The sequence below is a fragment of the Glossina fuscipes genome, unplaced genomic scaffold, assembly GCF_014805625.2.
Source record: "Glossina fuscipes isolate IAEA_lab_2018 unplaced genomic scaffold, Yale_Gfus_2 3, whole genome shotgun sequence".
NCBI lineage: Eukaryota > Metazoa > Arthropoda > Insecta > Diptera > Glossinidae > Glossina > Glossina fuscipes.
Window position 1 is genome coordinate 16,227,521 of NW_023998417.1, and position 16,747 is coordinate 16,244,267.

The following is a 16,747-nucleotide window of genomic DNA, read 5'->3' on the forward strand; positions in this document are numbered from 1 at the left end:
AAAAAAAAAAAAAAAAAAAGCATGTACACCATCAGCATAGAGCTAGACTTACAACCGGTACAGGACCAAATTGCAAATGAACCCCTAAGCCATCGCAAACATGCATAAGCCTTCTTCATCATTGCAACGGTCTTATAAAATTATGATAACCCTATTAATTATTAAATAATATAAATTTATTATACTGTTTGTGATTGAGATATGAGAGCAGAATTATAACTAGACTTTACACCGAACGAAAGTGGTATATTCATATTGTCAAAACATTTGCCATATCTAGAAAGAAGGTTCAGGGACCCTATGAAGCATATACATTTATTCACAATCAGCGTCAAATTCTAAGTCGAGTTAAGCTTCTCCGCTTGCGTAATGCTTGTGGTAAACATTTTCTTGGCCACAGAAATGAAGATGTTGGTTTCAAATTCAGCAAAAATATTGGAAGTTACTACACGCATGTTACTATTGGAAACGGCTCAAATCGGTCAAAGGACACATGAGCGGCACAATGTAAACTGAGAACACTTCTGCCTTCAACTGCAAGAAATATTGCAATTTTTCCGAGGTCGCAAGCCTGCTAATTGGATCAATACGTATGTTCTCATATAATAATTGGACCATGTACGCACAAGCTATTCAAATGTGCTTAGTTCGATCAGTAGTTGAGTATGCCTCTGTTGTGTAGTCCCCATCCTATAGGTGTTACGTAGATTCAATTGAATCCGTTAAAAGGCAATTCTTGCTGCTTTTCCCTAGGAAATTCTGTTGAGACCGGCTTGTATCTGTTCCTGCTTATGAAAATAGATTGCTTCTCTTATCCTTAGCGACACTTGAGAAACGTAGATTTATTATTGGTGTTTCCTCCTTAATTAAGTTAATTAATGGTATTATCGATTCGTCCACATTATTTGGTGCGATAATGTCCCTCAACGCTTCTCTACGCACTGAATTTTCATTAAGCTGAATCTACGTAAATATAATTATGAGTTGTTTAACCCTTTCACAGTTGTTTGCAAAAACCTAAATAATGTCTATCACTTAATTTTAATATCGGATCCAATAAAGCCTATCAAATCACCTTTGCTTAACACGCCCGATCTGCCTATGTCGTATTTAAACTAACTTGCAATCTTAAAGTCTCATCGTGATTCTAGTACAACTGCGATAATCCTTTTGTTTGTGAATAAAAAAGAAATTGCAAACAGAGGTTTTCGATGTATAGCCTGCCAGCGTACGTGGTTGGCGATTAATCACAAGATTAATTAAAATTCATTGATACAAGATGAGGTGCAATAGGTTGGGCCATGAAAAATCACTCTCTTAGAAATACAGCGGGTAAGAAGATTAACAATTAAGTCAGAAAATTATATTCTTTTATACCCATAACCAGTATCGTAAAAAGACAAAAAAAGTAAAAGAACTAAATTTTCATGCTTTACAATACGGAGTGGGTGATCTTTTTTATCTTCAAAATAAAAGGTTTTGTCTTGCAGACGCGTGTGCATTGTAGGCATGTTCTTTGAAAAGTTAAGGGCAATTCTAAATTCTCTGCGTTGCAAATGTTTTAACAAAAGGAAAATACACCTCACCCTTTGGCGATGGGTAGAAAAAGGAAGTTTTTTGCAGATAATAGTAAATTCATCTATAGGCATTTTCAATAACTTTTCAACAGGCTTGTAATAAAAGTTTGTACTGGTTTAAGAGAAATGCTTTGCTTTCTTTATATGACGCGCTTCAATGCAAACTGTATAGTGTTCTTTACATAATACATTTACGTAGTTATATTCAGCATTGATTTCTGATTCCAGGCCAATGGAAAAATTAAATTATTTTTCTTTCCTTTTGTCGAGTTTATGCGGAAGTTGATATTGTGTATAAATTTTCCTTATTAACTATGAAAATTATTAACAATTAGAGAAAAAGACACAGCTAAGTTTCTTCAGGGAAAATGTTTAGGGAGTCGATGAGTACGGTGAGTTGCATATTATCTGTAGACATTTGCTGAATAAGTATTTCTTACGTACTTTTCCCAAAACTTTGTTACCACGTTTAAGTTCATGGCAACTTACATAAAATCTATATTACTTAAAGGTTTTTTTAAAATTACAAAATCAAATTTTTAATTCTCTATCCATAACTTTGCTTTACGAGCAGCTGCATACGCACTTAACACATAATTGAAGAAAGATGATTTTACTTGAAAACCTTAAGACGAAGTAGATAACTTTCCAAAATGCGGTAAAGTATGCCTTATCTTAGAGGAAAACTAAGAAGAGGAAATGTCCAGATTTGCGCTCTGAATGGATTTAATCATGTCTGTTCATCTGCCCGTCTTATTTCTATCCATGTGTTTTTATGATGAAGGCGCACTGACGTGTTTTGCCTAAGCTAAACGAAAGCTACTGAAAAAGGATTACATCGGATCACTTTTTCGATACTCTCGTTATGACGTCGGGTGTTGAAAAGTCGTCTTATGAAAAAAAATTGAAATTTTCAAAATTGCTCGATAAAAATAGGTGACTGAGATTATATTTCGGCGTTCTTAATTGATGTAAAAAATCTGGTCCGTACGGGTCAATTTTTTGAATCCCACCCATATGACCATTCCTAGCTAAACTGAATCTTTGTATGGTTAAAAGCTCAGATTTTCAATACTTAGTACAAACAACAGCCGTTTGAGTTTGGAAGATACATGGAAAAACTTATAATTTTGTTTGGGCTAGTTACTGGCTAGTTAGATCAAATTTGGAAAGGGGCGTTTTCCAAGGTTGCAATAAGCGAAGGCTACAGCCTAGAAGACACATCAGATATTGGTCTGACGATCCATTTATGGGAAAACTAAAGTAATGAGAAAATCGCCTATAAGAGACTTCCTACAGGTATTCTCCCCGTTAACGATCAATTGACAAGATAAAATTTGCCAAAATATTGCGTGATGCTAACGTCCTGATTTAAGCTAGTGAATAAGAAAAGTTTGCCGTAACCTTCTTGTTCGGTCAACAGTTAGTTTTGATGGTTTTTAGTATCACTCATAAGAGAGAATAAATTTTCATGCTTCTGGAATGCCAGCATTCATTTTACTGAGTACAAAAATTATTATCGTTTAGTTTCATATAAGACAACTAAGAAAATTACATTGTCGCATACCTACCGCTACGCTTTTCGCATTCTATTCTCGAAATTCTTTCATTTGATATCCATATCGCTGGTAAAAATCCAAAAATTTTTGTTAAAAAAACTGAGTTGTGTTTAATTTACGCTCTATTGCGCGCTTTTGCTTTGATCGTTTTGGTCCGTTTTCAATACCAACCTGCGTGCAAACACTTCCAATGTTCCTACCAAATTTGAAGTGGACATGTTCATTTTTGCGACCAGAAGAGTGTCAACAACATCACACAGACGGACGGATATGAATGGAATTTCACGCCGATCAAGAATATATATACCTTATAAGGTCTCTGAAGCATTCTTTTGGTCGTTATTTTTGAAAAAAGCAAAATGAGTATAAAAATAATAAAAGCATTTTGTCGTAAGGAGCATTGGACATCTTCGGGATAAAGTGAAGTTTTGTTATCAAATAAATGTAAGGGCGAGCTATCAAATGTAAAGTCGAGTTATCAAATGTAACGTCGAGTTATCGAGTTTCGTTGTCGTGAAGTCCAACAAGTGTTACTTATTTATCGAAGGAGAAAAAAACATTTTCAAACACAGTTTTGTGTATATGCGTGGGTATGAATATTTTATACATGGAATGAACTTCCGTTACATTCGTGCAAACTTACCTGTTACATGTGCTCTTTGCACAGGCATATTGAAGAGTTTTTGTTTTCAAAATATTATATAATAAAAATTTCCATGCAATCATGCAAACTTTAGAAATATTCTGCGTCACATGTTTGCAATAAAGTTCTTCAATACGATTTGAATGTTTGCAAATTATAAACGATGAAATATGCCTGAAACTTAAAAAGTTTATTGCAAATATTTTTTCTAACTTACAATTTATCTTAGACACTTACGTCGAAACGAACTTTGAATGCAATGCACATGCATTATATAAGGATTGGGATGAAACATTTACTTTTTGTTTTATTCTATTCTTTTATAATTCTTTTCATAATTTGATATATTTTTTATCAACTTTTCTTCTTGTTTCCTTAACCTTCTAACGCGCACGTAAAATTTCAATTGAATGCACATTGAATAAAAATCGATTTGCCTACCAATATTTATTTATATTGGCATAAAAATGATTTGTAAATACTATATGTGTACACGTATATACATATATCGTAAAAGGAGCAATGTTTTATTAAATAATAAATAATAAAAGAAGAAGAATAGGTTGCCCTCGACTTGTTTCCTTGTATTGTTGTTAGTATTTGTTGATCTTTTTTGCAGTTCCTTAATAATTATTGTTACTATTATTTCATGAGATTGTGGTGATTTAGTGACAGGGTGTTTGGTGTTAAACTTTTCCATTGAACAAAGCAGTCATATTATGTTATTAAGTAAGATTTTTTTAAGCATTTCACAATTTTTATGTGCTTTAACTTTTTAAAGATGAAAATGTAAAGAAAAACATCGCAGTGCATTTTCTTAGCTCGCACAAAATATTTTTTAGAAATGCTTCACTACGAATAGACACAATGTATATAAAATATTTGTGTATCCTTGTATATGTTTGTATATGCGCTGTTGATTATTTTGAGTAACTTATGAATGCCTTGGTTGGCGACGATATCTTTAAGAAAATTAAATAAATAAACACTCACACGTACGCCTCAATTATTTACGCAAATGTGTTCGGTTATTCCACACCAAGACAAAGCTTTTGTATGCATAGTTAACAGAGGGGTCCCTATGTTATTTTCCTTCAATCAGATGCAAAATATTGTTTGTAATTGTGTTCGTAACCATTAATCCAATATTAATAATTCAATTGTCTTCATCGGTATTGAGTGGAGCAAAATTTTAATATTAGCAAAGTCTAGTCAATTAGTTGTCATGCATTCTTGAGCATTGAATAACATTTATATAGTTAAGTGTAACGCTTCTAGCTATGCTGAGTTTTTGTAAAATATTAAATTCAAGTCGAGTTTTGCAAATATCGATACATAGAAGTAAATTTAGATACCAATAATAACTCTTACATATTTATCTACAAGTACAAGAAAATGTTTTAAGAAAAAGAAACGGGAGAACTGGTAAATGTAAGCACAACAAAACTTTAAGGATGGAAACTTTGTAATCGGTCATACTTTGATAGCTTCGCCGTTTTGTGTATGTTGCTTGTGGTATTTAGTGTTTGCTTTGCTGCTACTAACTATGTGCTCAGCCTACTAAGCAACTAAGGTTGACAAATTTGCTATAGACAAGTTTTTTTAATTAAGCAAAAAACAAACAGGGATTAATGGCTCAAAAAATTTGATCGTGAGTGGTTTATTGGTAACGCAAAATGGATGAATTTAACTGATCTAAAAGAAGTGTTTAATACTCATGCTAAAGAACTTTAGATAAATGCACAACTAAATTAATGCCACAATCTCTTTGCAGTAATCTGTGAATAATGCATCATTAACTTAATAATATTTATAATTCCGATGGGATTTTCTTTGATCTCTCGAGTAACGAAAATTTAAGTGTTTCCCGAATTTAATCTGATAGCTATCAGTTTAGTTTACTTGTTATATTGAAAAAATGGGTAAGTGATATGCTTAGTGCTTGTCTACTTTCTAGTAATATTTTTCCCTTGAAGGAACCGAGCACTATCTGCTTAAAAATATACTTCTCGAGTTGGTGGAATCTAGAATATATACGCCATTGAAAGCAATATGCAATACGATTCCTTTTGCTATTTTCGCATCGGCTCCTGATACGTTCAGTTCTACTTTGCTTAGATACTCGGATACTCGGATACTCGGTTCAAAAAGCACGCAGTAAGAATCCGCAAGGAAAAAAGCAACCTACACGATATGGGCCATTAGAATATTTGAATGGTAATGTTATCATCAACTTTTCCGGTGGTTTCTTCGAAATATCATAATTGATCAGTAGGTGAAAGGGAACATCTTGCAGACTTTAACAACAACATAACCAAATGAATATTTATCTTCATGACGTTTTTGAAGGTTTTCGATAAAGCTCAAAATAACCTTTTACTTTTTAAATGAAGATGTTTCAGTTTTTCTGGTACCATGATTTTGTGATTTTGAAACTTTTCACCTTAGTTTTAAATGATTTACCTTGGTATGCCAAATCGTGACAGTGCTTGATGTGTGCGAATAATGTAAAAATGTTCCTATCCCTTAAGTCAACCAATGACATAGCGAGTCTTCAGTCGGATTTAAATAATCTGAATCTGCGATCAAGACAAACGACATGATACTAAACCTAAAAAAAGTCTTACTATGTGCCTTTTTATTGATCTTATAATACATATTTTTCGTTGCCAACTACAAGTTGCAAAATGTTGCCACATTTAATGACTTGAGAGTGGTTCCAAAGCTGGGATTCAATTTAAATATTGAATCATCAGTTAACATGGTCATATCAATGCTAAGCTTTTGTTAATTTTTTTTGCTAAACACTTCTCTTGTAAGGCCAAAATTGGGATATTCTTCGATGGTGCGAATGTCAAGTCGCAGATGTGACGTCTTGCCTGTTTGAACCAGTCGCCGTTTGGGATGGGCCATCTTACTCATCAATGAAGTTACGACGGGAATATATTGATAAGGATAGCAAAGCAATAGCGGTGTCCTTAACAAAACTTAAATCTTACCCATAGACATAAACCATATATATAGTTCATATGGGAGAAGTATCTTCTTACAAGCACGAGTCTTGTTACATAATATAGTAATATAACGTTCACCTTAAATAAAAATTAAAACGTATCTCAACCAAGAAAGCAACTAAGCCGTTTTTAAAAGTGGAAAGTACAAATTGAAAAATGTAGCCTACGTGCTTGTAAAAATAATTTGTCAAGGAAATCTAAAAAACGAAAATAATGGTGCTCACAACTGTGTGAAATTAAAATATTTAACGGAGTTTTATCCTGTCACAAAGACTTCCCTAATAAACACTTTTGACACTTATAGTGAACAGTCAAGTGGTTCGATTTTGATGCCCTACACCATTTGTGGTACAGGGTACATTAAGTTAGTGCATACGTATGTAAAAGGAAGAAGGGCTTAAGATGGGCTCGCCTTTTTTTATACCGATCGATTCAGAATCACTTTCTGAATTGATCTAAACCTGTCTGTCCGTTTAATGTCCGTCCATCTCAACTGTTTTCAAGCTACAGATCGCAATTTTTGTGATATTTTGATGAAATTTCGTACAGTGACGGGCTTGGCCCAAGGACGCACGCTATTAAAAATGGTCTCTCTCATATCGCGTCCTAATTTTCGACAAAAGTGGTTAAATAATAGTTCGAGAACTTTTCTTTAAATGAAATGACGACTGCTTTATCGTAGCTTATCTAAAATTTTTATACTTAAATTATTTGTTATTGCTTATTTATTATTTCTCAACAGACATTTGAGTCTCCATGTCACAGAAAATTCGAAAATGGGTCTTAGTTTTTGTGATGAAGCGCTTTGGTTTAGTTTAAGCTTCGAATACTTTCAAAAATCGAGAGCACTAATAAAATCTTTACCTTAAAAACATGAAATTTCATTTCCCCCTTCGCTTGAGTGTAGGGGGTTGCGGTTGTAACAAAGCAGAAAATAATTATTGTTTGCATTTTTTATGACTATTTGCTATATTATAGTATATCAGTAATCGTTATTCTGATTCCCGCCTAACTTACACCGTGTAATGTGATATTATGTATATAGGTTTAAACAGTAGAGTTGCTTGTTGATTATCAATTTAGTAACGTTGCAATGAAAAGCTGAAAACTCGCCTCCTTATTTTGAAGAAACTTATCGTCTTATCTATCGTCTGCAAAACATAAATTGCTTGTTGTTGAGATGATGTACAATATAATATAACATAATAATAATAATAATAATAATAATATAATCCATTTTGTATACATAGAAAAGATTATACCAATTGAAAAAAAGTTATATAAAAACACATTTAAAGGAATATCATTTTAACATTAAATCGCAGTAATTTGCGCAAATGAAAATCATTCAAAAGCACTAAATGATAATTAAATATTTTTCCAGAAACGTCAGAATAAGTAAAGTGACAAACAAAACATTATATATAAAGTATATAAAGTAATATATAAGCAAAATGGTACTATGTGATCAGGTTGGTTGAATATTTAGGAAATTTAATAAAAAAACCTATTTAAATTTTAGTACCTAGTATTAGGACCTTCTCTTAATTTTGCCCAGCGACTTCTAAAGATAATGCAAAGCACGAGTGTTCTCAGCGGTTAAATAAGATGATTTTGACCTTTCTCTACATAACATAATAGTTTTCTTTTTGGTATTGCTGATTTATTTAGCGTATGCTGGCACTAATCATGGAGCTCTCAAAATTGCATTTTCGACCTTCATTACTTAGGTTGTTTGATTTGAAGAAATCTGCTGCCGAAGTCCACCAAAGACCAATTGTCGGTTTTGGTTTGAACGGTTTAAATGTAGTGACACGAATTGACTGAAATTGCCATTTTTTGGCTACTTTTTGGAAGAGTTGTGAAGGACATAATATGTAACATGCGGTTGTATAATGTTAGAGGGTTTAAAGGCGTTGTTGTTTGGGGGGTTAAAGGCGTTGAAATAAAAAACAAAAAAAAAAAAGATGGTCGTGGAAAATGATTTACAAGTGTGAGAAAAATAAAAATATATATTCGAAAAAAGTTCAAAATTGTCCAAAAATAATCAGTTAACAGATTGGGAAATAAATTAAAGGATAAATTGTTCCATTGCGTGGCTGTTTGCATTGTCGTCTCGATATTACACAACATTTCAAGTGAAAATATCTTGTAACTATTTAACAAAGTCAACAGTAAAATTCAGGTCACGGAATTTTCTAACAATTAAGAAGAAACTTATGTTACTTTTAATTTCGCATCGTTGTGCTCATCAAATCAATTCATACATACTTTTACTAAAAAAACGCAACATTTTTGTGAATCATTCTTTGCGTTCGGAAAATATTAAATTTTCAGAGTTTGACATGGACTGCACTTTGGATGAAAACAAATCACGCGATTGAATTTGAGCAATTGTATTTTGTTTTGATTAAAGAACGCTTAGCTTCGATGACTAATCCTAAAGAAATAATGCAATATGAATATAATGCCTCATCTCCTATACGTGGTTAGTGATTCGATGCTTCTTATGACGATTTATTAAAAGAGGATGTTTATGGATGGAAATATATTGGTCTGCGTTCAGGATTTTGGAATTTTTTAAAGCAAAACATTCACTAGTGACTGCCCAGAAGTATTGTACGCAGTAGATGGAAGTGGTTAAAAATAGAGAAAATATATAAGTTGTGACCACAGTAATATAAACAGAAAAATTTATTAATAAACTTTAAATTATTATTGTATATAAAATATATACATATTATGTACATGTATTTACATACATACATATACAAGTAAATTAAACTGTAACTCTTACACTTTCAAGTGTATTAAATTTTGGATAGAATGTAAAAGAAAAAAAATGAAAATAAAAGAGTTTCTTTAAGTATGAGCAGAAATTAGCTTAGACGTCCTCGGATCCATCTTCGGGGACTAGCTATCATGGGCTGAAGGAGAGCATACGTAGGGTAGGGTGAAGAATAGTCCAAGGCTTAAGATATGCCCTTTCGTTAAGGTAGGTTTCGTCCGTCCGCCTATTTGTATAAGGGTTAAGTGCTTGCATTTATTTTAGGTGCAACCGTGGGTGGAGTGACCCTGAGACAAAATTTAACTGTAAAAAAAAAAGCTTGTAATGGCTTGTATTCAGTAATGGTGACTAAAGAAGAAGAAGGCAAGATTGACTTACGTTGAGCATATATTTGTTATTTACTTATGTACTGTTACTGTTGCGTTTTTAGCATTTGAAAATAGTCAAAGTATGCCCATATATTTTCGAAACATGGTAGCCTCTACATAAAACCAATTTTCCGGGCAAAAAGGAGAGCTTTCTTGAATTCAAGACAGCACAGAGAAAGAGGAAGGAACGTAGTTATGTTTATTTATATTTGACATCAAGTTTACTATTTAATGCCGGTTTTAAGTGTGAACTTGAACACAAGTAGATTAACACGAAACAACGGACAGTTCGTCAAATCGACGATGGACCGTTCCAACGGTAACTCATTAGTTTATAGTGCCCCCTTAACATGGCGTACATCTCCTGAGTCATTGCTCAAATAGAACGGAAATAGTAATTGTGCGTGTGCCTACGAATGATATTTTATTTATCAAGCGGAGTTTTTAGATGGCTGTTGCAATTTAATAAACTAATAAATCTCTCACGTGTACTGGCAGAAGAAAATTAACCTGATTTCCGACCGCAGGTCTTTAACTTTAGCTTGCACTATTATCTATGATTATGTAAACTGTTTTAAAAGAAAACTTATAAGGAATTCAACGGAGAAAATGTCGTATGATGTGATGAAGGAAAGATTATAGGGTTATGAATAATATAAGCCCTTCCTTTGGCGTATTGTGTAAATGATTGTTTTCTTGAGATGAAAACTCTTGAAACATTTGTGTTGTCATCGTTGTAATCATAACGAAAATACCACATTGACAAAGCAGCACAGCTATTGCGTTAGGTCGTCAGTGATAATAGATGCTATAGTTTCTATCTCAGATTGAATTGTGTTAATAGCAGAACCAACAATTAACAATTCGTATGCTCTTTTTTTTCTCCCGTTTGCTTATTTTCTTATTGCTCGTTTTTTCCTCTTACTCTTTTTCTCTGACGCTTCTTTCTTTTTTTCCCCAACCTTTTCGAGCTTTCTTCTCTTTGCCTTTTACAACTTTAATCTAACTTTTAATTTTAAGTTTAACATTGTAAAAACTTCATTTTAAAGCTTGAGGTCTAATTTCAATTTTAACTTCAATTTAAATTGCAATTTAACTTCAATTTTAATTTCATCCCTTAACGTCTTTTAAGTGTCTATATTTAGCTTTCTATTCTCTTAACTTGTTTACATTTTTAGAGTGGCTGAATTCAACTACGTATAAATGAACAAATGAAGCGTTGTGGTTTGCTTAAGAAAAGAGAACAAATTAAATGGTTTACAAATCAAAATGTTTCTCAAAAGTTCTTTACTTGTCTAAACAAACAATTCAGGTAGGTATGTTGAAAAATAAATAATTCTCAATATACATTAATTTTTACATAGTTTTGTCGAAAGTGAAAACCTGCACCATTTATGGTATAGGGTATAGTAAGATTGTGCGGACGTATGTAACACGCAGAAGGGCTTACGATAAACTCACGTTTTATTATACGATCGATTCAGAAAATGATTCTTAGTCTGCCTGTTCGTCCGTCCGTCTGATATCTGTCCATCTCAATTTGCGTTCAAGCTACAGATTGCATATTTTAAGATATTTTGATGAAGTTTGATACAGCGACGTGTTTGTCTCAAGGGCGAAGGCTATAGAAAATGTTTCGAATCATTATATATCGCACTTTTTGACTCGCCATTTCAGAGGTTAAGAAAAACATTTGAACAGTTGCACGACATAAAAAAAAAAATAAATAAACTGAATCTTCACCTATATAATGAAAACAAAACCTCGTTTGTTTCGCTGATTTATAGTCGGTAAAGCCGAACGATAGATTCTACCTAGCTGCATGAAAAGTTACTTATGGTTTGACCTAATAATATTATAATTTGATGCCTATGACTATGATTTTTGCCATTTTTCTGGAGTAAACATGGAAATTTTTATCGCGCATTTATTGTGGTTTATGCGTAACAGTCAAAAAAGTGGAAAGCCGGGAGGTTTTCAATTTATATTGTACGATAGACGTGTCGTGTTACCGATTTTTTTCGTTTTCAGTGCCAACCTGCGTGCAAAAACTTCCAATCTTGCTGCCAAATTTGAAGTCTGCGGCCAGGAGAATTTTTACGGCAGATATCACACAGACGGGCAGACGGACATGTTTAGACCAGCCGGATTAACAATTTGATGCTGCTGAATAATATGAGATCTCTGAGGCTTATTTCTCGATGTTCCAAACATTTTGACCAAATAAATGTACACCGTATAAGAAGAAAAACATCAAAAAGCATAAAAACGTAAACGTGCTTTTTAGCATTAGGTAAGCGCCGATTTTGTAGAAAGACATTCAATATGAGTTATGCATTTCCTCATGTTTCGTATTACAAAATTGGCGTCGGTAAAGGGTTGGGAATTTTGCATTTGGGTGCATACATATATGCATTCCAGCCTTCACTAAAGGCTCAATTTTCGTTTACGAATGAAAAACTTGTTTGTTATGTTTCCGGTTTTCATGCATTTGAGACGGAAATAATTTGTTTTTCATATAATGGAATAAATGACGATATGAGACCGAACACTAGTACGTTGCTTGTCTAACTTTGACTTTAACATTGTATAATAATTTCAGTTTCATGTCAAGATTAATTTAATGTTCAATAAATAACTTTTTAAAGTTTTTATTAAAACTAAAAAAAAATTCTGTGCAACAATTTTGTTTTAGTGTCATAAACTAAAAGAGAAGTAATTAAAACAGCTATTTTCACTATTACTGCGAGCAATGGATCTATAATGCCTTAAGTAAATCTCAAAATATTGCAGAACGGTGTCTTGAGCCAACTTTGTTAGTTTATTTTTAAACTCCTTAGAACATGTGGGTGTATAAAATCTCTGCAGGTGTACGTAACCAAAGCGGGTTGCGATGGAAACATTTTTTTTGTTTTAGCAATTCGGACGCCTTGATGAATCGATTTAAGCTTGTCTGTCCATCCGAGGTCTGGTAATGTATTTTTGCATTTAAGCTGCAGGTAGCAATTTTGGACAACCTATCTGTTCATCCAGCTATCTAGGGTCTCACGACGCATTTCTTTTTCATCCCATAGTTTGCCATATCTTTAAATGGATGTGAATGATCTGGAATTCTTTGACGCAAAAATGAAAGCTATTTGCAAGGGATTGGGTATTGCGACTCTCTCTACAAAGTTTCATATTTTGATTTCACTTTTACAAAACTACGAAACACTGCCTGTAAATGTATCTTTGTAGATAGTATGTCTACTCAAACTAGTTCTATTTGCCTGTTTGTTAATATCGGGTTTTAATCTGAGAGAGTTGAAATGGAGAATGAAGATTATGGAATGGAAAATAGACCAAACCTATCAAAAGCAATAACTCGGTAACTTAAAGCAAATATCAACAGAAAATTCAGTGCGCCCAAGAAACAGAGATTATAAAATTTCTTTTAGAAGTTAACTTGATGTCCAAAGTGACAGGCTGTTTAAAAACGCGCGAGGCTGCACGACTGGAAATCTTATTCAATTCTAGTATATCGTTTCACTACAAAATTTATTAATTTATTTACTAAAATCCTTTTCCTGAAATATGTCACTGGATTATGCTTTGAACACACTCTCAATGTTGCCTTTTAAAAAGCAAAAACGTGTAATTTACGTGTAAACGTGTAAATTGTGGTAATTTTGAAAGATGATTGATGTACCCTTGTGTCGACATATTTTCTATATTTATTTTATTTGTATGTACACAAAATAAAAGATGGGGAGAGTCTAAAATTCGCATTAACTTTCAATGAAAGTTTTTCGTCTTGTTTTATGTTGTGATGTAGGTTTTTTAACTATGCGTCTTCTTTCTATTCTGCGAAACCTAAATGTAAAAATATAAAGTTATGTAAATATTATCTCATTACAGTTTTCTCTTTTCTCTATTACTACGTATACGATAACCATGATAATATTAGCGCACTTAATGCAATCCGATAAAATTATTTTTCTCAACTTTTTGTTTCTCTCTTTGTTTTATAAATTGCAAAAACACAATCAATATTAATTTAAGTACTTAACAGGGAGAATATATTAGATTATTGAGTAAATATGAATTTATGACCATAAACAAACTTTTTCAATAAGAAAAATATAAAATCGATATACGAATTGAAGTTATACAAATTCTGTTAAGAAAAATGTTTAGGGGGAGTTTATCTCAGTTTATATGAATTCTGTTTGATACCCACGACAGAAGGATAGAGGTATATTCGTTTTGTCAAAACATTTGAAACAAGCAGAAGACGAATTTAGAGACCTCGTAAAGTATAAATATTTTCGATCAGCATAAAATTCTGAATCGGGTATCTGTCTGCGTTAATCATTCTCCTGAACACATAACTGAAATTATCGAGCCCAAATCGACGGAATTAAGTGAATGACGCGTCGACAATGTCAAATAAATTGAGAATACGTCTGTATTTAAAAGCAAGAAAACTGGGGTGTTTTGCTCATTACTTCCAGATCACCACACATACACTCTATGAATGATCTTACGATATCTATATAAAAATGGAAAATTCGTCCCCATCTACTTAACCTTATGGAGTATTGGTTTTTTCGTGTCTTTTTAAAGAAAAAAGTAGTAGATATAAAAGATTCCGCGTCTGTTTTCATTCCCGATTAATTTTCATTTTAGCTTCGGAAAATAGCTGCTTTGAAAAAATGAATAAACGTTTGAAATAAAGTTAACTATATGAAGGAGGATCGTTTCTCTGTTGTAGCGAAGTTGAGATCATTTATTTCAGGTTTATTTATTGTGTTGTGTCGTTAATTCAATATCAGAAGCACCGTTTGTATTATTACGTTTTACAACAATTGCAAAGCCCAACTTAGTCCCCACACAGGGGCGATCAGTAATTCTGCCCATTTTTTTTTCTTTCGTCGACTACTATGATGTAAATAACTTTAATAACTATAAACAAATATGTTTTTGCTTTGCTTTATGAAAACTAGAAATTTGTTTGTTTCTATTGAAACGGAAATACATCATAGCTGTCTTTAGTCAAGTTTAGTACTAAAAAATCCTATGTCACGTTCAGTTGCTAATTTTTAAGAAAAATCGTAATAAACCATGAGGAAAGAGTTACCAGAAACAGTTGCGCTGATAAGGTCGCGCATGCTTAGTTTCGGATCATAAGGCGATATTGAAAATTCGAAATGCTAAGGGCTGCTTAGGAGCTGTCTGTGTGTAAGGACTACGGTAAGGACATTTGATAGCTAATTTAAAGAGTTTATTTTTGGTATTGCGTACTTTTTGTATGGCTAGATTAATACTACCAGATTGCTCATTTTATTTAGCCTTTCAATTAACTGCGAAATTTGCGAATTTTTTGGTAAGTAATGCCTAAAGCTCTTGATTTTTGATTAAAACAAAAAAAAATTTAGGAGAAATCTCTTTAATTGTAAATTCAGTACTTTTGAATTGCTTTACTGGATAACAAATTTGAATATTTTCATGTACACTAAAAGCTCCTTATTCGCGAGGTATACGTTCCATAAAAATTCCGCGAATACAGAAACCGTGAATACGGAATGCTAATTTATATGGGATTATAGGGGATACGTTCCTAGGTGACAAAATAAAAAAAAATCAAATATATAAAAAAATCAATTTGATTGAAGTTAAATTTCTTCCTGCATTCTTTAACATTCATATCAGGATTACATTCCATATTATCCAATAAAATTTTGAAGGTTCGTCTAATGTAATAGAGCTGAAAGGCCTGGATTATTTCTTGGCCCATAGGTTGAAACAAAGCCGTAGTGTTGGGAGGTAGAAATGCCACTTTTATGTTTGGATGCATAGTTTCAAGTTCGCGAGGATGACCTGGTGCATTGTCCAAAACTAGACGTGCTTCAAAGTCTAAATTCTGTTTTTTTAAATAAATTTCAACTTCAGAAACAAAACAATTCCGGAACCAGTCACAAAAAATCAGCGAATAAAGAAATTTATAGCCGCGAATACGGGAATTGGGTCGCATTTTTTTAATACGCGAATAGTGAAACCGCGTATAAAGGAAGCGCGAATAAGGAGCTTTTACTGCACTAAAATTATTTTTACAATCTAACAATTGGAAGATTTACTTTGCAAGCAAGTAAATCATCCAGCAATTGGATGATTGTTCCGTCAAATAGATAAATTCCGTACTACATTCGTTTGGTAAGCGTTAAACAATTTGTAAAGTTTTTAACTATATAGCGTAGGTGTGTGATTATACGCTGCTACGCTACAGCAACCAGCATAAGTTAAAGAAACTTGAATAGTTATAACAAAATATAAATTTTATTAAAAAGTAATGAAAAAGACATTAAAACTTAAATCGCAACGAAGTCCAAAATTTAGAAAAGAAGATCCTTCGTGTTGAAATTTTAATCAAGAAAAAGAATCTCATAGAAATTTACTGAGCTACTAAACGAAAGCCGGTAAAATAACAACAGGTGCGATTTTGCACTAAAACAGAGAATAGTTGTAAGGTTTGGGAGAAAGAAAGAGAGTTAAAGGATATGAAAAGCTTAACAAAGTTCAAGAAAGCACTGATTTTCTATAGGTGCGCGGCGCACGTATTCCGCTTGCTGTATAAAACAATAGATTCACGAAGCATACCCCGTGGCGCTCAACATAAAATTAATTGTTGCTCTTATTTTTCGAAAGGATATTTTCTGACTTTGAAAATGAGTTGGAAGGGAAGGGCAAAAACTTTTCATTTGCATGATTGTCAATAATAATTTGAAAGTAAACGTCAAATACATGAAACTGTTAGCAACA